Consider the following 21977-nt stretch of genomic DNA (forward strand, 5'->3'; position numbering starts at 1 on the left):
TCAGCCATGATCTTATTGAATGGCGGGGCAGGCTCGAAGGGCTAGATGGCCTACTCCTGCTCCTATTTCTTATGTTCTTATGTAAATGCTGCCTTGATGTCAAGGTCAAACACTTTCACCTCATCTCTTGAATTCAGCATTTTTGTTCATGTTTGGACCAAGTTTGCTGAGTGGCCCGAGCAGAAACCGAACTGAGCAGGACCCGGTGCTGCTTGATAGCACTGTCAACAACTCCTGCCATCACTCTGATGTTGATTGAGAGTAGACTGATGGGCTGGTTGTTGGATTTGTCCTGCTTTTGATGGACAGGACATACCTGGGCAATTTTCCTCATTGCTGGTTAGATGTCGGTGTTGTAGCTATACTGGAACAGACTGGCTAGATGCGTAACTAGTTGGAATTAATTGAATTGGCTGAAAACTGGCATTTGTGATGCTGGGGACTTCAGCAGGAGGCCAAGATGATTCATCCACTCTGCACTTCTAGCTAGAGATGGTTGCAAATGCCTTGCCTTTTGCACTGATGTGCTGAGCTGTCCCATCATTGAGGATGTCTGTGGCATCTCTGCTTGTTTAATTGTCCACCACCATTCACACCTGGCTGTGGCAGGATTGCAAAGCTTAGATCTGATCTGTTGGTGCTGGGATTGCTTAGCTCTGTCTATCGCATGTTACTTCCACTATTTGGCATGCAAGTGGTCTTGTGTTATAGCTTCACTAGGTTGACACTTTATTTTTAGGTATGATTGATGCTGCTACTGGCACACCCTTCCCCCAACTCTTCATTAAAGCCGGTTTGATAATAATGGTAGGGTGAGGGATATGTCGGGCCATGAGGTTACAGATTGTGGTTGAGTACAATTCTGTTACTGCTGGTGACCCACAGGGCTTTATAGATGCCCAGTTTTGAGTTGCTGGATCTGGCCAAAATCAATGCCATTTAGTAATGTGGCAGTGCCACAAAATACTATGGACAGTATCCTCAATGTGAAGACAAACTTCATCCCCACAAAGACCGAGCGGTATTCACCCCTACCGATATTGTCATAGACAGATACATGTGAGACAGGTAGATTGTTGAAGATTGCGTCAAGTAGGTTTGTACCCTTTTGTTGGTTCCATAACTGCCCGTTGCAAGCCTTATCTAGCAACCATATTTTTCAAGAATCAGCTATCTCAGTCAATAGTGCTGCCAAACCACTCCTGGTGATGGACATTGAAACCCCCCACCCAGAGTACATTCTGTGTCCTTGCCATCCTAGTGCTTCCTCCAGGTGGTGTTCAATATGGAGCAGTACTAACTGATCAGCAGACCAGGGGTTGGGACACGGGGTAGGACGCACAGAGGCAGGGTGGTGGTAATCAAAAAGCAGTCTTCTTGCTCATATTTGACCTGATGCTATGAGACCTCATAGGGTCTGGAGTCATGATGAGGACTCCCAGGGCAACTGCCTGCTGACTGCAGATCACTGTGCTGCCACATTGAAATAAATGATGATTGAAGTTCAAAACAGGAACTGCAGTGTCATATACATATAGAATAAATTACAAAGCTCCTATCTGTGCACACTTCCTGCCACTCTTTGCATTATAAATTCACATGTCCACACTTATTAATGGTAACTGTCAGTATAAAACAGGTTATTATACCCTCCTCCAAGTGCAGAAGCTACCACTGGCAGGAGAGAATAATGACAAATTCATAGAGGCAGTATGGACCTAGGAATTCACAAGGGAAAAATATGAAAATAAGGACAGAATGTACAACTTTAAAATGAGTACTGAATTATTCATGCCTTGATCCAATTATCCATTGCTGCCTAACCCCACTTCACCTGAAGAGTACGCTTGATCTTGACTCCCTATGTGCAATGCCATGGGATATCAACCAATATATATGGAAAGTCATAACATATTCATGGATTTGATTGGCCTTAAAAGTGTACTTTTCATATTAACAGCATTGTCTAGAACTTATATCCTTTAGAATTACTTATAAAATCATTCTGTCCCTGACATTCTCCTGATCTTCTGTCATAACTTCAACCAGGGGATTAGAGGGGTATCCCAGAAGGAATGGCAATTTTAAACCATGTATGTTATTTCTAAGGGGCTCCTGTGATCTCCCGTTGAAGTTACACAATGTCAGGAAAATCCCCACAGATATTTCATGACTTATATCTCTTAGGCAGGAAAGTGCAATAATCAAAATATGAATAAATGTGAAATTGTTCATATTAATTTCACAGAAAGATGGTTGGTCAGGAGTTAATGACTATCATTGTGTTAATATTTATGCCTCTTCAAATACTGAAAAACAGGTGGGAAAGCTGTGTCTCCCAAAACTGGGTCAGGGGTTTCTTTCTGACAGAATAAATTTGAACTCACTAGCATCGTTACTTTTGAGCAGTGGGTTTCTAACTTGCCTATGTGAGGTCTGTTGTGCAAATAATGATACACATTCCTGGTGAATCCCTGTCTTACCCTTTAGCAGACCCACACAGACATGGGGAGAACATGCAAACTCCACACAGAGAGTGACCCAACCTGGGAATCAAACCCAGGTCTCTGACACAGTGAAGCAGCAGTGCTAACCACTGTGATACCACGCCACCTCATCTTCCTTTCCAATCCCCAAATTTCATGATTCCCCGAGAGTCCAAAAATTTATCAATCTAAGCCTTGAACATTCTCAACGAGTGAGAATCCAGACTCTTACAAGGTAGAAAATTTCAAAGATTCCATCCATCTTGGTGAAGAAATTCCTTCTCATCTCAGGCTGAAATAATGACCTCTTTTCCTGAGACCATGCCTCCTGATTCTAGACTCTCCATCCATCCAAGGGAGGCAGCTTTTTTTGTATTGACCTTTCAAACCCCACAGAAATACATAAGTTTCCTTGAGAATTTCACTCTTTCTTTTAAACTCCAGAGAATATAGGCTCACTTTATTCCGTGTCCCATCGGAGGAAAACCCTCTCATCCCAAGAATCAATCTATTGAACCTTCATTGCACTGTCACTGCAGTGTCGCCAAAGCAAGTCATACATAAATAAGGGTACAAAAACTGTACACAGTGCCACAGGGAAATGGGAATTGCTTTCCAGCTGTTAGGGAAAGCAACCTCAATACACAATTGATGGAAAACAACTGTATATATAATATATCAATAAAAATAATATAACTAAATGTTAGGGCATCGTTTGCATAGGTTGGAGATTGTAATAGTTTAATGACCTACGTCTGCATCAAAGTTAGAGTATAAGCAATATTTCAGTAATATGTAATTTAAAGGAGCTTTCACAGGCTCAGTTCCACAATGAAGTGGTACTTCAAAAAAGTACCTTTAATCCTGCCAAATCAACTAAACCAACTCGAAAGCAGTTTTTCAGGAATTGGACTGACAAGTCAGTTAGATTTAAGAGCAGTCAGAACAGCGTGTTGGAATGGTGATCTCAAAGAACAAAAAAAGGTACAGCACAGGAATAGGCCTTTTGGCCCTCCAAGCCTGGGCTGACCATGATCTCCATTTACTTTCTTACTTCCATCAGTCTCCTAGATCCGTGGTGTTCCCAGGCCTGCTGAGTCTCTCCAGCAATTTCTTATTTCCGATTTCCAGCTTCCGCAGTATTTTGCTTGTATTCTAGTGTGATGGAATACTCTCTAATTGCCTGAACAAGTGTTATTCCAACAACACTCATGAAGCTCAACATCCAGGACAAAGCAACCCACTTGATTTGCATCCCACTCTTCACTTTCAACATCTACAGCTTCCGCAACTAATACGCAGTGGCAGCAGAGTGTACATAAGAACATAAGAACATAAGAAATAGGAGCAGGAGTAGGCCATCCAGCCCTTCGAGCCTGCCCCGCCATTCAATAAGATCATGGCTGATCTGTCGCTGCTCAGTTCCACTTTCCCGCCCTCTCCCCATAACCCTTAATCCCCTCTCTTATCAAAAACCCATCAACCCGTGTCTTAAAAATATTTAGCGAGGCAGCCTCCACCACTTCAACAGGCAGAGAATTCCAGAGATTCACCACCCTTTGAGTGAAGAAGTTCCTCCTTAACTCCGTTCTAAACTGCCCCCCTTTTATCTTGAGGCTGTGCCCCCTAGTCCTACTGTCTTTTTTGAGCGGGAAGAGTCTCTCCACCTCTATCCTATCCATCCCATTCATCATCTTATACGTCTCAATGAGATCTCCCCTCATTCTTCTAAACCCTAATGAGTACAAGCCTAGTTTATTCAGCCTCTCCTCATAGCTCAACCCTCTCAACTCCGGTATCAGCCTAGTAAACCTCCTCTGCACTCCCTCCAAGGCCAAAATATCTTTGCGCAGGTGCGGCGCCCAAAACTGCACACAGTACTCCAGCTGCGGCCTCACCAATGCCCTATACAGCTGCAGCAAGACCTCCCTACTTTTATATTAGTACCATCTATAAGGTGCACTGCAGCAACTGACCAAGACTCCTTCAACAGCACCTTCCAGACTTATGACCGTCACCACCTAGAGAAGCTATAGATGTATGGGAACACCACCATCTGAAAGTTCCCCTCCAAGCCACTCACCATCTTGACTTGGAACAATATTATAGTTCCCTCACTATCGCTAGCTCTAAATCCAGAAACTCCTTCCCTAACAGCTCTGTAGGTGTGTCTACATGGCACAAACTGAAGCAGTTCAAGAAGAGGCTCACCACCAGCTATCAGGGGAATTAGGAAAGGGCAATAAAAATGCTGGCCTAGACAACAATGCTCACATCCCATGAAAGAATGAAAAGTAACTTTACTGATTCCTGAGATGAGGGGTTATCCTATGAGGAAAGGTTGAGCCTGAATCCACTGGAGTTTAGAAGAATGAGAAGTGATCTTATTGAAGCGTATACAGTTGTAAGGGGACTTTGATAGGATGGATGCGGAAAGGATTTTTCTCCTTGTGGGAGAAACTAGAACAAGCAGACACTGTTTAAAAACATGGCACCTCCAATTTAAGACAGGAAGAGAAGAATTTCTTTCTCTCAGAGGATCATGAGCTGTGGAATTTTTTTCCCTAGAGAACAATGGATGCATTGAATATTTTTAAGGCTAAGTTAGATAGATTCTTGATTGACAAGGGAATCAAAGGCAATGGGATTAGGAAGAAAAGTGGAGCTGAGGACCCAGTCAGATCAGTCAGGATCTTACTGATTAGTGGAGCAGCTCAAGGGGCAAAATGGCCTCTTCCTGTGCCAAATATGTATATTTGTATGACTCAGAAGGTGAATTATTTGCCTCAGAATTCCCAGCCTCTGACCTGCTCTTACAGTCACAATATTCACATGGTGGCACATTGATATCTGGTAACCCCCAGGATGTTGATAGTGGGGAATTCAGCAATGGAATGCCATTGAATGTCAAGGGGTGATAGTTAGGTTCTCCCTTGTTGGGAATGATCATTACTTGACGCTTGGGTGACATGAAGGGGTGCCAGGGTGGATAGGCCAATGGGGAGGTGAAACTCAGAAAAGGCGTGCAAACCTTGAGGCAGGCTCCAATGGACCCAAGGGACCCTAAAGGAGGCAAAACCTCCAACTCACCACCAATCTTGAACAATGAAAATTAAAGATTTTAAAGTTTATTTATTAGTGTCACAAGTAGCCTTACATTAACACTGCAATTAAATTATTGTGTGGAGATGCCATTGTTGGACTGGGGTAGGCACAGTAAGAAGCCTCACAAAACCAGGTTAAAGTCCAACAGGTTTATTTAGTAGCATGAACTTCCAGAGTACTGCCCCTTCATCATTTTAACCTGGTATTGTGAGACTTCTTACTATGAAGTTATTGCAAAAACCCCCTAGTTGCCACACTCCGGTGCCTGTTTGCATACATTGCGGGATAATTTAGCATGGCCAATTCACCTAACCTGCAAGTCTTGTTGCAGACTTCCCATTTGACACAGGCCACCACTCAAAATGGAAAATTGCAGTGGGCATGGGAGGAAACTCTTAGGTGACCATTAATTGACCACTTATGGACTTTGATTGGGTCATTTGCACATTCTCCACTTGTCTGCATGGGTTTTCTCTGGGTGCTCTGGTTGCCTCCCACAGTCTAAAGATGTCAAGTTATGTGGATTGGCCATGCTAAATTGCCCCAAATTGTCCAAAGATGGGCAAGTTAGATGTATTAGCGATGATAAATGTGCGGGGTTATGGGGATTGGGCAAATGGGAGGGCCTGAGTGGGATGCTGTTTCGGAGAGTCAGTGCAGACTCGATGGAGTGATTGGCCTCTTTGCGAACTGTGGGGATTCTATTGTCCTATGGGTCATGGGGGCCATATATCTCCCTATTCACTTGTAAAATTAATATGGTGGCACAGTGGTTAGCACTATTGCCTCACTGCACCAGGCGCCTGGATTCAATTCCCAGCTTGGTATTTTGTCTGTGTGGAGTCCGTATGTTCTCCCCATGTCTGTGTGGGTTTCCACCAGATGCTCCGATTTCCTCCTAGAGTCCGAAAAACATGCCAAGTAGGTGCATTGGCCATGCTAAATTCTCCTTCTGTGTACCCAAACACACACTGGAGTGGGATTTTCACAGTAATTTCATTGCAGTGTTAATGTAAGCCTAACTGTGACACTAATAAATACATATTAAAAATTCATTCAGGGGTAGGTGAAGGTAGGAAAGGTACCCATAACATCATGCCCAATTTTATTCCCCTATCCACCTTCCATATACAGCATGCATAAAAATCATTGTCTTTTATTGTTCACTTTTCCTCAGTTTGTCTCCTTGTGCCTCTTGAGCATCTCGCTCCTCCTTTTCATTTCCTCACCCCACTTAACGCTTACTGGTCATTCTTTAATTCCCCTGTCTATCATTTGTCTATCATTTTGTATGCTCCCCCATCCCTCTTCCTTTTCTCTGTTCCTTTGTATTATTCATCTGTAATATTTTTCAGTTCTGAGGAAGGGTTTATACCTGAAATGTTGCAAACACAGATGCTACCTGACCAACAGATTTTCTCCAGCATTTTCTATTTATGTTTTTGGATTCAGAATTATTAGCGTCTGCAATATTTTGTTTTTTACCTCCAGAGGTCTCAAGAGACTGGTTGCATTCCTGCTCTGCACAGTGAGAAGTGCTTGGTTGCAGATGGGCAAGGTCAATAAATCTACTATTGAGTTACTATTCATTTTAATAATAATTTTCATAATTGTGCTCAAACCTGTTGAATTCTGTGATGCAAGGAAACAATGTCATCATGTGGCCATGCAAGACAGATTAAGCAATGGAAACTATTCCTGTGTCTGTAGCCTCCGTCAATGTATTCCTCTTATCCCTTGCTATTTTTAAAAAAGTGCATAAATTACTTCTGACACTCATGCCCTTCCTCTCTCATAACTCCTTCCTGGATGTTGTGCATGTTTTCCTGGAATGGCCCCTGATGGTCCCACGTGTGGAGACACCTCCTTACCTGTGCCCTCCTTTAGTTTCACTTGTGCTCCAGTACTAATTTGTCCAAAACGTTTGATTATTTTCCTCTATCTTGCTGAATTCAGATCCTCCCCTTCCTCAAACATAGAGTGAAGCTTTTGCCTAAAGAGACATCTGTTGATTATATTCACCTCTGAAAATGTGAATGTAAGAATTAGGAAATTATGTCTTTTGTGCAGAACATCATGTAAAATGCAAGCATGTTTTAATAAGTATGTCATTACATATTTATATAACACAGATCCAAGAGGACAATGAATATTACAACTGTCAATGTTCTATAAACGTTTACTGTTACATATGCCACATAAATCTATCCCTTTATCTCCACCAACAGCCCCAAGGTTCTTGCTTCAGGGATATATTTAACTGGCAGATGGAGCTTCTTGTGATGGATTTAAATATTAGGAATTTGTACATAGCCGTCACTGCATCCAATTTACAATCTAAGCAATTATCTGTCCACTTGTGTCAGCAGCTTTCCCATTGCAAGAGGCTCTGCACTAAAAATGTGAAGTTGTACATTTTTGCCACCCATCCTGACTCTTTGGTTGACATCAATTCCTGGCTGAGCGTAAATTTGTTTCAGTTCTGTGTAAGAAAATCTGAGTCTGTCCCTCACAAGTCTTTCTGGCATCCATGTACTTCCCTGGTCCTTGCCACAAATCCACCCATTTAGTTTACATCCTGAGTTGTGCAATTGAACTTCCTGTTTGAATTAAGGCAGAGTTTCTCAGTCCTAGATCTAGCTTGTTATCAAGATTGTTCACTTCCACCTCCAGAACATTGATCACTTACAGATTTATCACTCCTCTACTTCTACTGAAATCCTAATCAGCACATCAAACACCCACAGGACTGATTTCTTCAATACTTTCCTTACTGGCAAGTCCATGTCCACCACTCACAAACTTCAGCCAAATAAGAGTCTTGGCCTACATCCTCCTCAGAACACAATTATCACCCATTGGTCCCTGACCTCCAGTAATCGACTTAAGGACAGTCATTTTTGTTTTCAAATTCCTGTATGGCCTTTTTGCTCCTCATCCAAGTTGTTTTTCCCAATTATAAATGGAACATGCCCTGATAGCCAACTATTGTTGATGCCATTTGCTCCATCACTGAAGGCCAATCTTCCAGCCAGCATGTTCCTGCCTTCTAAAATTCTTTTCCAAGTAATCTTGACCTTACAATCTCCAACCCAGTTCTCCTCTTTAGTTACCTTTTCTGTTATCTCCATTTCTACAGACCTAAATTCTCCAATTTTACCCCCTCCGTGATTATCTCTCCACCCTGCTAAGTGCTGGTGCAATTTATCTTATATAGAAAACACTCCTCTGCACCTCCTCTCACACACACACACACACACACACACACACGCACATACACATAAGCACATATGCATGTACATGCACAGATACACATGCATGAGCACAGACATACAGACAACTACATACATGCATACAAATGCACACACACATACACACACATTTGTTGCATCCCATTGAATTACACATACTTTAAATGTCACTGAAACCATTCTTTTAAGAAAATAACAGAAAAATGTTGGAAACGTTCAGCAGGTCTTACTGCATTGGTGAAGAGAAAAACAGTTAACAATGTTTCAGGTGAATGACTGTTCTCAAAACATTGGGCTGAATTTTTCCAGCCCTGTGGAGACAGAGTTAGAGCCAGGAAGCCGGTAGAAGTGAAGGAATGCCTCATAATTCCTCCTCATCATTTTCCAGAGGTGGCTGGGATGCAGGAATGGGAGCCCCTGGCCAGCGGTGGACATCCAATGAAAGCAGTTAGGCAGTTCCTTAACAAATGAATCGAACAAAATTTTGAATTATGTTGAGGGTGCATCAGTCTGACTGAGCTTCAGCGGTTCACCAACTGCAATGAAGCAAGCGGGAGACAATTGTTATTTGACAGATAGACGCAATAAGGTGCGGTTCTTCCTGGCTGCTTTTGGAAAAGAGAGTAATTTAAAGGGATTACTGTTATGGAAAGACTGTTGGGAAGGCTAGGAACTGTAACGCTTTCCCAGGGCCCCTGCCAATGAGCCCAGATAAGACACAGGGATGATACCCTTTGAGAATTGAAGGCTGCAAAGGGAGACACTTGCCCTATACTTGCCCTAGTCAGAAGGAGAGCAAAAGAGAGTAACTTGAGCAGTCACATGATAACAGTTTACCATGGACAGAGGAACATCAGCAACATGCTGTACTGACACACACATGTAGGGGGCGCATAAAGGCAGTAACCAGATGAATGAATGCTCAAAGAAGGCACTAGCCCGGCAGAAAGGGTCTACAGACAATGGTTTAGCTTCATGGGCCTTTGAAGACACTGTGTATCAGACAATTGCTGACCTATACAGAATGGTGGCAGAGGAGCTAAGACCACCGGAATGTGAAGGATCCATTACCTATGGCAGTGAAGGTGACTGTGACACTTCTGGGTCATTTTAAGGATCAGCTGGAGACATTTGTGGAACCTTGCAATTTGCTGCTCATCACTGAGTACAGCAGGTGAAGGATGCCTTGCTCATGAAGGGAGGGGAGTACATACGATAATATGTCAGGTCAAGAGAGCAATCGAATTTGGGGTGGCAGGATTCAGTCAGGTTTAAGGGTCATGGACTGCACCCATCAAGGCACCTTCAGGGCAGCCAACAGGAAGGAGTTCCATATCCTCAATGTGCAGATCATGTGCAACAACTGGAAAATGGTTTCCGGGAAGCTGCCATGGATTCTTCATTCTAACTTAATCCCAGAAGCATCACTTGAACTCTGCACCAGAAAGCGTTTGTAGATGTAGCTTGAAGAGGGCCTGATGACTCACACCAGTGCAAAACCCAAAAATGATGGTGGAGGAATTATTCAACCACAGCCATCTAACCATGTGGATTATCATTGAGCAGTCTATTGGCCTGCTGAAAATACACTTTAAATAGTGATGCCACTCTGAGGGACCCTCAAAGTAATATCTTCAAGTATTGCAGTGGTGTGCTGCATTCTCCACAACATGGCACAGCAGAAAAGAGTTAAACAGGTGCTGATTTATTTGAGCATGTTACCTCCTTTGATCAGGATGTTGAGGGAGAAGCAGTTAGCAGACAACATGTGTGGAAGGGAAACCCACAATGCTCTGATCTTCATTAGTTTCAGCTGAGATGGCTAATGCTGCCACTCAGCCAGAGCTATAAGTCTCCTTGTGGATGCCTGTAGTAAGTACTGCCATGCCATCACAATGTTATGGACCTCATGAGATGCCTATTCTTGGTTCATCATCCATCCCAGCCTTTTAGTCATTGGCATCCCTTTCATGAGCTCCATCTCCATGTCTTCAAAGGTAACAGCCTGATAGAGGGAATAACGGTCACACAGCATGTTAAAGTAAGGCGAGGCCTTTGTCTAGATGCTCAAATTCATGATAGCCATTATTCAACTAGATGTGTTTATTATTTTTGCTTCTGACTGCTTCTGCATTGTGCCCCCTCTGCTGCTGGAGATGATGTGAGAGCAGCCTCTTGGCCTTGCTATTCTGGCACGTTTGCTGTCCATACCAGAAGGCTGTAGCCTGTACAAACCATGAAGGGCCTGACTCCGGCTGCACCATCTGCACCAATGCAGTGGAAACCCCTGTTATCATTGCAGGAAGCAGCATTCGTGTTGTGGACAGATGGGCCAAGGGAATGCCATCAAAGCTACCCAACCCCTTCAGCCATCTATTTCTTGACCCTTTCAGGGTCCACTTGCTCTCCCATGCTTGCCAGAAGTCACACGCCATCTTGCAATGGGTCCATGTATCTTGGAGCTATCACACCAAATGGTGTTCAATGTTACTCAAGGTTGTTGTCATACTGTGGAGAGCTCATGTCTCCTTCATCCACTCAGTGGTCTGCTGTCACCACTCTCTCAATAGAGGAAGACAAGCACTTAAGAGTCAGGGAGAGTTATGGCGTCACTCGCGACATTGATGGACTCCTCCATTGTGCACACATGGCACTGAACAGTATCTGGGAACTCTGACCGATGTCAACACATCTCCTCTACTGTTCTATACACCCCCAGCTCGCTATCGCCTCCAAGGTCCAGCAGCAGTATGAGCCGATCATTGCTGGGCCTGTCCTCATTCCTCCCAAAGGGGACTGGCCACAGCTGTCACTGCCTCCACCATCTTCTCCTTCACATATGTGCTGTACTCACCTGCTGTTCTAGCTACTATTCATGCCCCTACTAAAGTGGAGGTCTATATGCTGGTGGAGGGTGCATTGGACTGATGTGAGGGTGTGTCCTGAGATAGGAACTTTGATTGTGAGGTATCTATTGGAATCGATGCCCTCTGCTGCATCATTGCAACCACTGGCCCTGCAGGGGAGGAAAGAAAGCGATTAACAACAGCCCAATTAGCTTTTTTCCTGGTGTATATGGTCATGAGCTTTAACTGATATTGCTGATCACAAAAACAACACAGAAATGACAAATGGGAAGGATTGATGTCTGCTCCATTGCATCTCTTACTGTCTGGGCTCCAGAGCCAGTTTGCCTTCTGTGGCAGTCTGACCTGTTGCTACCCTACCAACCTCCATTGTCACTTCCTCCACCTGCATTATCACAACAAGAAATGGCAGTCCACCACCCCTCTGTCTCCACTTACCTGCATGATGATTTCATTTTTATAACAACACAAAGATTGTAACACAACCTTTCTGCCTGTGTGTTGCTCATAAGACTCAATCACTTTTAAGGCCATCACTGCAGCTACTGCATATGTTCATCCATTCTTGCACTGTGTTAAGTTCTCATGTTTTCTCTCTGAATACTCTCAGTTTTGAATCACACATTGGTCCCTGTTCAGTCCTTGTGAATGGGACATCTACACTGCTGTACGTGCCATGGCTGCCATACCCTATCTGCAAGCCCACCATCTTGCAGCTCTCAATTGGCCACTAAAATGCTTCTGACACTGTACCCATGTTCACACCATAACACCGTAGTTTCTCATTTGTTCAGTCACCAGGCCTTCTTTGTGAGGCTAATTAGCCTCTTCCTGCGGCTCTGTGGGAATAACCCGTCTCTCCTTGCCTCCACTGCCTGTAGGAGCAGTATCTGGGCAGGCATCACTGAACCATGGAACTGCCCTTCCTCAGATTCCACCCATCACCTGGCTTGTACTCCACCCATTCTGCTGTGAGCAGCTCATATGAAGGTGCATTCTTCCCTTTCAAAAGGGTGCCTCCCCAGCTCCCTGCTCATTGTCCCCATCCCTACTAATTATCCACCACCAACCACTCCCTCCCCCCAAAAAAACCATGAAGTGGTTACAGATTAAAAGATTGCTGGAGCCACACAACCCAAATATAATCCCAGCACGAGGGCAAATTCAACCCGTTCACCCAGTTTCTCTGCCCCCAGATGCTGCCTGTTTTTCAAATTCATTCATGGGGCATGGGTGTCGCTGGCTGGCCGGCATTTATTGCCCATCCCTAGAAGTCTTTGGAGGGCAGTTGAGAGTCAACCACATTGCTGTGGCTCTGGGGTCAAATGCAGACCAGACCAGGTAAGGATGGCAAATTTCCTTTTCTAAAGAATATTAGTGAACTGGATGGGTTTTCCCCACAATCAACAATGGTCATCAGTAGATTCTTAATTCCTGATTTTTTTTATTGAATTCAAATTCCACCATCTGCTGTGGCAGGATTGGAACCTGGGTCCCCTAGAACCTTAGTTGAGTTTCTGGATTAATAATCTAACAATAATACCACTAGGCCATCAATTCCCCATTTCTGGCCTGCTGAGTATCTCCAAAGCTTTCTGTTTCTTTTTGTTTCAGATTTTCATTAGCTGGAGATTTTGCTTTCATTTTGACCCTCTGTGATCCTCTAGAAGTGGTCTAATATACTGGATTTTGTTTTTCTTTAGTTATTTAAGCCAGGCATCACGGGGCAGCATGGTGGCACAGTGATTAGCATTGCTGTTTCACAGTGTCAGGGACCTGGGTTCAATTCTGGTCTTGGGTGACTGTCTATATGGAGTCTGCATGTTTTCCCCGTGTCTGCATGGGTTTCCTCCGGGTACATAGAACATTACAGCGCAGAACAGGCCCTTCGGCCCATGATGTTGCGCCGACCAATTAAAAAGCAATGACCCTCTAACCTAAACCAATCCCTTTCCATCCATAAAGGTATCCACGGATCTCTTAAACGCCCCCAAACTAGGTGCATTTACAACTGCAGCAGGCAGGGCATTCCAATCCCTCACCACACTCTGGGTAAAGAACCTACCTCTGACATCCGTCCTATAACTACCGGTTATAGGTACTCGGTTATAGGTACCAGTTATAGGTAGTTATAACTACCGGTTACCGGTACTCCGGTTTCCTCCCACAGTCCAAAGATGTGTGGATTAGGTTGATTGGCCATGCTAGATTGCCCCTTATTGTCGGGGGACTAGCAGGGTAAATGGATAGGGTTATGGGGATAGGAGCTGGATGGGATTGTGATAGGTGCCGATTGGATGGGCTGAATTGCCTCCTTCTGCATTGTAGAGATTCTATGTTTCTATGATCAAAGGGCAAAGTGCACAGATTTGTTTAAAGCTCTATGCTCCTGAGAAGCTCCTTTACTGACAGATTTAAATGTGTTTCACCGCAGCCTGACTCCTTGGTGAGTTTAGGTTTACCCGTCAGTTTGCGAGGATTTGACAGCGGTGGAAAGTAGGCCAGATTTGGCGACAAAGGTCAAGTGACTAATTTGTGACGGTGAATTCGCGTAATTTCACCTAATTTGCAGTTGGATTGTCTAAATTACTGCGGCTTGGCTAGCAGTCAAGGCTGCAAGTAGCACCAGCCTTAAAATCAGCATTCCACCCGTTGTTCACATCTATTCTTCGCTGCCTTGCATAACATTTTCCCTGATGCCACCCTCCCCCATCACGGAGATTTCATTCCATAATCTATTTTATTCCATCAAAGAATTAAATATATTTTTCAACAAAAAAACTCAAAACACCCTTTATATTGGGAAATTCCAAACCATTTGCCTCAAATGAAATTAAAAAGGAACCTTCCATGAAGTAGTTCTTTGGAATGGATGGTTTTATTTCTGCATGATGAGAGAAGTCTTCTGAATTCGATGACAGTAGAGTTCGAAATCTGATCCAAATCACTTGCAGCCTTAAGAAGAATGCTGTGATATTTGGGGTTTTGGATCGCCTATATGTCATGCTAACGTGGATTTGGACTTTTTCACATTTGATTTCCATCTGAGGTTCCCACAATTATTCCAAACACACCGAAATTCTGTGAGAAAGATGGCGAAGAATGTGTCTTTTTTTGGAGTAAAGTTCCATCCTTCCACACACACTCCGTTTCGATATTTCGGGTCAGTGAGCTTAGCGCTAGTTTGAAGTTCGTTTGGCAGTGAGGATGTGAGATGAACATTCTGCTTAATGATGGCTCCGGGGTCAAGGGATCGCCAGTGGCCTGGATCCCAGCCAAGGGCAGAAGAAAAGAGGCTTTGTACGGCAACGGCTGATAGTCAAGTACAAACATGTTGGGTGGCTCTTAACACCCGAAGCTATGCCAGGACCGTTTAACACAACGAGGCGACCGACAGACTCGCTTTCAGCCTTTCCTCCCGATGTCCATCCCCCCCCTGCCCATTCTTAGAGTCTTCAGAAAAGCCCAGAGAGACTCGATTTAATTCCTTTAAAGGATGCGATGGTATTTCTGTGTATGTGTGTGTGTGTGTGTGTTTTACAGACAGTGGGAGCAGCTTTATCACTCCAGAAGAAAAACCCCTTCTCAGGAGGGCAATCTTTGCTGTGAAATCATTTGTAATTTGCCTTATTTTGTTTTTTGAGTCTGGGTTTCGGTTTCCACCCTTTTCAGCGACATTGCAAACTATCTTTCAGAATTTGTTCGCTTCATTTCGCATTGTGATTTTTTTAAATAATTCACTTCACCCTTTCGCCATCGCTCATCCTTGTGAGTGGGATTCACTTTTCAATGCAATGCATTGAGGAGCAGAATTTTTAACATAACCTAAACCTATACAACAGTAGTGTGGAGACAACTGATCAATGCTGCCTTATCCTCGCCTTCATCGTTTTATCTGGGAGGAGAAAGCATTGATTGGAGTTGTTGTAGCAGGAAGACCAGGCCGTTACGCAGCGCTCAGTCACTAGTTTATATCAGGCTGTAACTTTCTGGAGTTTAGGTCAGCGATTGATGTGCGCTTTCTGCTATTTGCTCGAGTGATTATTTAGAACTGAGTTTTGTTAAAATGAGGTTACGTTCATATGCCTCTCCGTCCACCCCCGCCCGCCCCACTATTTACCGAAAAGGTAAAAAAAATCTCCGTCTCACAAAGCGACTGGTTTTACTGCCAACCCCATTTTATGCCCCTTTTAGAAAACACGTGCCAAAATGACCCAATGGGAAGTGGAAAACTGTGATCGTCAATGTGCCACCAAGACCACCGCTGCTATTGTTCAGCTCGCTCGCAAATCAAAGGGACAAGGTTAACTTAACAAGCCTTTTTACGCAGGCTAATTGCATTATAATATCTCAATGAGTGTCCACACTCTGGGTTTCATGTTTCTCTCCAAAGGATGTTAGATCCTGTTTGAATGGGTTGAGAGGCAGGGTGAGCCGCGTTGGTGAAGCTGCAGAGTTTTGACGCTGAGGGAGACGTGGTTGTGGGTGAGGGGTGGACGGGGGGGGGGGCGGTGGTGGGCTGGGCGCGCGGACAGATGGTAACAGTAGCGCCGGTACTAATCTGGTTTCCGCTGATAACTGAACTGCCCCAGTGCATTCAGCCCATTAGACCCCAAGCGCTAGAAGATGTAACGGACGATGAGAATATTGTGCAACCAGACAAGAATCACTACAATTCAGTCATCAAAATGCATGCGACAGAAATACAAAGGTACATCATTGTCACTGGATGCACATTAATGCAGACACAGTGCCCCTCATCAGTGGATTCAACCGGCAACAGTGAAAAATGAATGGAGTCTAAATACACGACTGAATTCCCAGCTACAGTGATACATCAGTGTATCTGTAATAACGAACCGTGCCGATATCACTGTATAATACTACCCTCTTGTAACACATGCACACGGGACTATCTACATCCGGACCAGGTATCAACAGCACTGAATTGTGAGTGGGGGGAAGAGGTTTGGGGGATGTCGGTTCAATCGCAAACAAAAACAGAATCATACAATTCTCACAATGCAGGAAGAGGCCATTCGGTCCATCAAAATTGCACCAACAACAATCCCATCCAGGCCCTATCCCCGTAACTAAAGGGCAATGTAGCATGGCCAATCAACCGCACGTCTTTGGACTGTGGGAGGAAATGCTGGAAAATCTCAGCAGATCTGCCAGCCTGTGTGGAGAGAGAAAAGGTGCTTCGATCCTTCGTCAGAACTGGGTTCCGTCAGCGCGGGATTCAATGACAGAGTTATTCATTACCGAGATTATTCTCAACCTTGCCCTCAGTGTGTAGTGACCCTCAGGTTAAGTGACCACCACCCTTCTCTCTCTCTCAAAGGGGACAGCAGCCTATGGTCCTTTGGCAACCTTCACTGACAGGTGTGTACCGTCCCTATGTACCTGTAGCAGCACTACTGTCCGATTGTGGCATTGTACTGTACCTGTGGCTTACCTGCAACACTGTATAGGCCACACTGTTCCATCTAACTCTGGTATTGAAACGTATCTCAATCACTTCTATCATACTGCTCACCACAGTCATAAAATTAGCATTATCTTCCCATTCTTCGTTCTATTATTGAAGCTTTTAAAATTACAATGTTTCGTATCGAAATCAGAATTTCATCCTTTATTGAGTATATGCTGTTTTTCTCTTTATAACTTTCTTGCTGTATAATGTAGCGCCCATGTTGCTGATTCTGTGATTGGGATAACAATTATTGTGATCTAGTATGACTGAAGCAGCAATTATTAACTCTGAGAAGTTGAATTTCTCCCAATGAAAAGAAAAGCTCATTTAGATGAAAAAATATCCATTGGAAATCACCTGGACTTGGATTATGTTGGAATGTGTCCCGCCAAGTATTCACTAACTTAAACCATAACTGAAACAGGGAGTCGATTTGGGAGTCGATTTATATCGGGGTTGTTTATTGTGGTAACAATTGACTTGGACGGACACCTGAAAATTTCATTCCCCATGGCCCCCAACATGCAATCTATAGAATTCTTACAATGTGAAAGGAAGCCATTCGGCCCATCGATCTGCACCAACTATCCGACAGATTTTATCCCCTCCCCCGCCCTATCTCCGTAACCCCACACATTTATCTCACTAATCCCCCTATCCTACACATTTTGGACAGGAAAGGGCAATTTAGCATGGCCATTCCACCCCTTGGGTTCTTTCTTTATGATTTAATGATCAAAAGAAAAGCACAATCATTCAAAGGTTAAGGCTGCCACCATGTCCTAATATTTGACCCTGTCACTCAGATTTATTAAAACAAATTTATTCAGAAGCTTAAATCTATCGTATCTCTTTAATGTCTTTTGTGGTATTTAATGATTGATATTTGCTCATATCCAGGTATATATGAAACGTTGTTTGGAACACAGGATATTTTCTCCCAATGGGCCTGCCCTCCAACCACCCGCCCCCGCACCTCCCCCACCCCCCACCCCAACACCTGATGGTGCAAATCGTAATACACCGGCGATCATCCGAAATGGACACTTAAAAACAGACACCTTTCATAAACAAAGACATCACCACATTACGAAGGGAAACGATAAAGATTCATTGAAACATAATTCCTCCTCCGCACACTGGAAGTTGAGCACACGTTTCGCCTTTTTTTAAGTTAACAATATAATCTGGACGAATGTTGTTTACTTTTCTGTCCAGGCCAACCGATTACTCGGGTTTTGGACAATTTGTCAATCCATTTTCCCCCGGATTTATAATTATTTGTGCACTGGGAGCTTTGGGGAACTGAGAGTGTGATTAATGGAATTCTATGGAGCTCAGAGCTCGCCATGTGAGCGTCCCCTGGGAGGGGATCTGCCTGTCAGAGGCAGCAACACAACCCACAACTCACTGGGATTTGGGCAATAATTATCACATGGAGAAGAGAGAAAGCTACTTTCATATCGTACACGAACCACAAGCAGCACCGACAGAAAAGCTGCTTGGAGAGATTTGTGCATCATTCGTTGTGAAGGTGTACACAGATGCACACTTTAAAACAGAGGCTCAAACGAATCTAGGGATGACATTTTATAATTGAATTGTAGGAAGGAGGAAAATTGCATGATTTTACATTCACGAGCGACTATTCGTTATTTTCTCGATTATATCATGCAACCAAAAATGTGGTAACCTGTTACTAGAATGGAGTTACCCTCTTTCAAATGCTTTGCTCACACTAATTTCTGAATGTAAAATTAAAGACAAGCCGGCGATGGTAATTTGAAAAGGACTGCTTCCGAGAGTTTTCGGGTGGGTCATAAACTTTTATATAGAATCATAGAATGGTTATAGCACAGAAGGAGGCCACTTGGCCCGTCGTGTCTGTGTCGGTTCTCTGCAAGAGCACATATATAACGCTTAGCTTATTTCCAGTGACTACTATTTCCTCGGTGTTCATTGAATGTCATACATGATGCCTTATTTCCACTCTAGTTGTAGTTATTGCATTGTGTACACATTTTTGAAAAATGAACGGATTCATGCCGAAAGGCAGAAATCGAAGCGGGACTTTTTAAAAAAAAATCTGGCTAATGATTAATTCACAATTCAGTTTCTGAAAGCTCGGATGCAGTTTGCAAACTATTCTTTTTGTAGAAAGGGAGAGGTTCAAATCCAGTTGCAGGAAGATTCCAGCCAGATGTTGGTGTGCAATTTAATGCAGCTTTATGATTTATAGAGGGATACAAACTGTGATTACTGGTGCAGTGCCCATGTCACTCGACATATTTTTTTCTCTTTCAATAGGCTTTAGCGGTAATCTGCTCTTGAGGATTGATTGTAGATAAATCACCTAAAATGAGATAGAGCAAAAATAAAACAAATCTATCACTTCGTTCTACCTTTCATTATCCCACCTCTCAAATGTCACATGAATCAAACGCCAGAAACCATTGCATGTGGGACTAAGACTCCTAAATCTTAGCTTTTGAACTGACTGGATTAAGCATTGTAAATCTCCTTGCCTCCGTCGACTGGTCAGGAAAGAGTTAATGAACTAGACCTCAGTAAAATCGCACGCCAAGCCTATTCTAACTTCACAATTTTTTACAGGCTAAGATGTTAATTCATCAAGCGGGAGAAGTTCACAATCCCACAACTATCCCTGATCACGTTCAACCAGTCCCTCTGGAGAATTTAAATGCCTATTTTGTTTCATGTTCTTTCTGTATTGTGCAAAGCTATCATGTGGGCTTCATAACGGTTCGCCTCAACGGTTTGGAAGAAGCCGCTAATATATAATATATATGTTCAGAATATCGTAGCTTGGGTGGTCCAAGTCTTTTTCCACCCTCACTTTATGGTCATGAATATACACAGAGCTTCTTTTTTCAAGTTCTTACATGGGTAAAGCAAGAGCTGGTTGTAGACATGTAATAATTTCCCAGATGATCAATGTGAGGGCGTCATGTGTAAATGCTCAGCGCAGTGTTGTGTTGTTGCTTTGACGAGTTTCCGGACTGTTTTGGAGTAGTGCTTCATCTGTGCCAACTTTCTTTCCAACTGACCGGAGTTGCCAGCAGCGGAAAAATAAACTATAGATTAAGCCTGGAGGGACACTTCGCCGCCGCCAGCTACAAACCCTTTCTCTTGGTTTTCAGATTTACTTGGTTTGACTTCATAAGCTCTTGCCGTTTGTTTCCGGGGACTTAATCGGTAAATACAATGCTGAGGTCGGCCTTGAATTCGAAAAGACATCATTTTCATTTGCACTACATAATAGGATGTAATATGTATATACCATATAAAAATCCAATCACAATTCTCCAAAGAGACACTTCAGCTCCCAGCGTTACATAAAGTCAATATATATGCTATTACTTCTATTACTTATGCCTCATTTCTGTGCAATTGGCATTTATTCTTGAAGCCAGAATAACTTTACAGGAACTACTTGAGGCAATAAAAGACATTTTCTTTTATTTGAGTTCGAAAATATGAAACAATCAAGTTAACTTTAACGATGCTCACCTGAGGTCTTCTCAGCTTGTCTGTAATACAATAAAAAAGTGACATTTGAAGGATAATTACTTAACAAATTCAGAATTCGGGTCTGTCTGCGTATGGCGGTGGGCTTGGGTGGATTAATATTACAATGGTGCCTAGTCTATTTTACAGATACACATATACGTGTGTGTGTGTGTATCCTGCAAGATAGCAAACCTATTGATATTCATTATTGCAGCGTAAGTAGGAACGTCTCACTTTATACAGGGTCAAATGACTGAAGAGAAATTGTTTGACAAAGCTTTGTTTATAACGTTTTAATGTATTGTAATGAGGCAGACCCACCCTGCAGCTATTGGCATGAGTACATTTTTGATCAATTTAAGTCGGCTGGTTATATGCATGCATCCTATAGTTGACGGACTTTATAGCTTATCCTTTCCCCAGGAGAATTTAAAAACTGACACGAGTGTCCTAATTTACTGAAGCTCAAGGTAGAGGTCATACTATTACAATATCATAGCACATCCCAGAATTGTGATATTAGATAAGCCTGTCACAATCCAATTACGCGAAGGTTGATGAATACGGCACAAACTTAACAAAGTTGCATTAACGCCATCAAAGAACCAAAGAGGCTCTTTAAATATCGGAACAGCTTAGAACCTTCTATTCATGCTACCGCGTGGTGGTTGTCAGCTACTCGCTAGTCTGAGTAGATATGTACAACTCAAATATTAAAGGTATGAAGGCGGGCTCCAGTTATCTGGCAACATTGCCAAATTCGGGGAGAAAGTTACTTTCAAGTCGAAGGATACAAAATATAAACACGTTTAGAATTAATGAAAATCTTTCAACCCCATCATTAAATAAAGAGCAAATATGCAAATATAAAAGCAATAGATTGGACCAAACTTATTATCCAACTGATAGTTGCTCGCTCCTTTTGAACTAAATTAGCTGGATTTTTCACCTAAGTGGGCCAGCCAACACGTTCCCTATTACACCCACAGAGAGAGCACGAATTTTTAAAAAAATATCCTGAGCTGTTATGAAAGTGGCGATAAAACCTTGTAAATGTCGAGTTAAAGCTAGTATTAATTGTTTTAATGCTGAGAACAGCTTCACAGTCCAGACGCCTCAAATAGCAATAATTAATCGCTGTTACTCTGTGGTTTCAGGCAAGATATGGTCACTATTTTGGAAGCTATGAAGGCAATATTGACTGACCCTTTGGATTACTGTTTAACTTGTAAGAATGCAGAACTTGAAGGAGAAGGGTTGC

This window comes from Carcharhinus amblyrhynchos, chromosome 7 (genome assembly GCF_965287045.1).
Source record: "Carcharhinus amblyrhynchos chromosome 7, sCarAmb.v2.hapA, whole genome shotgun sequence".
Lineage (NCBI taxonomy): Eukaryota > Metazoa > Chordata > Chondrichthyes > Carcharhiniformes > Carcharhinidae > Carcharhinus > Carcharhinus amblyrhynchos.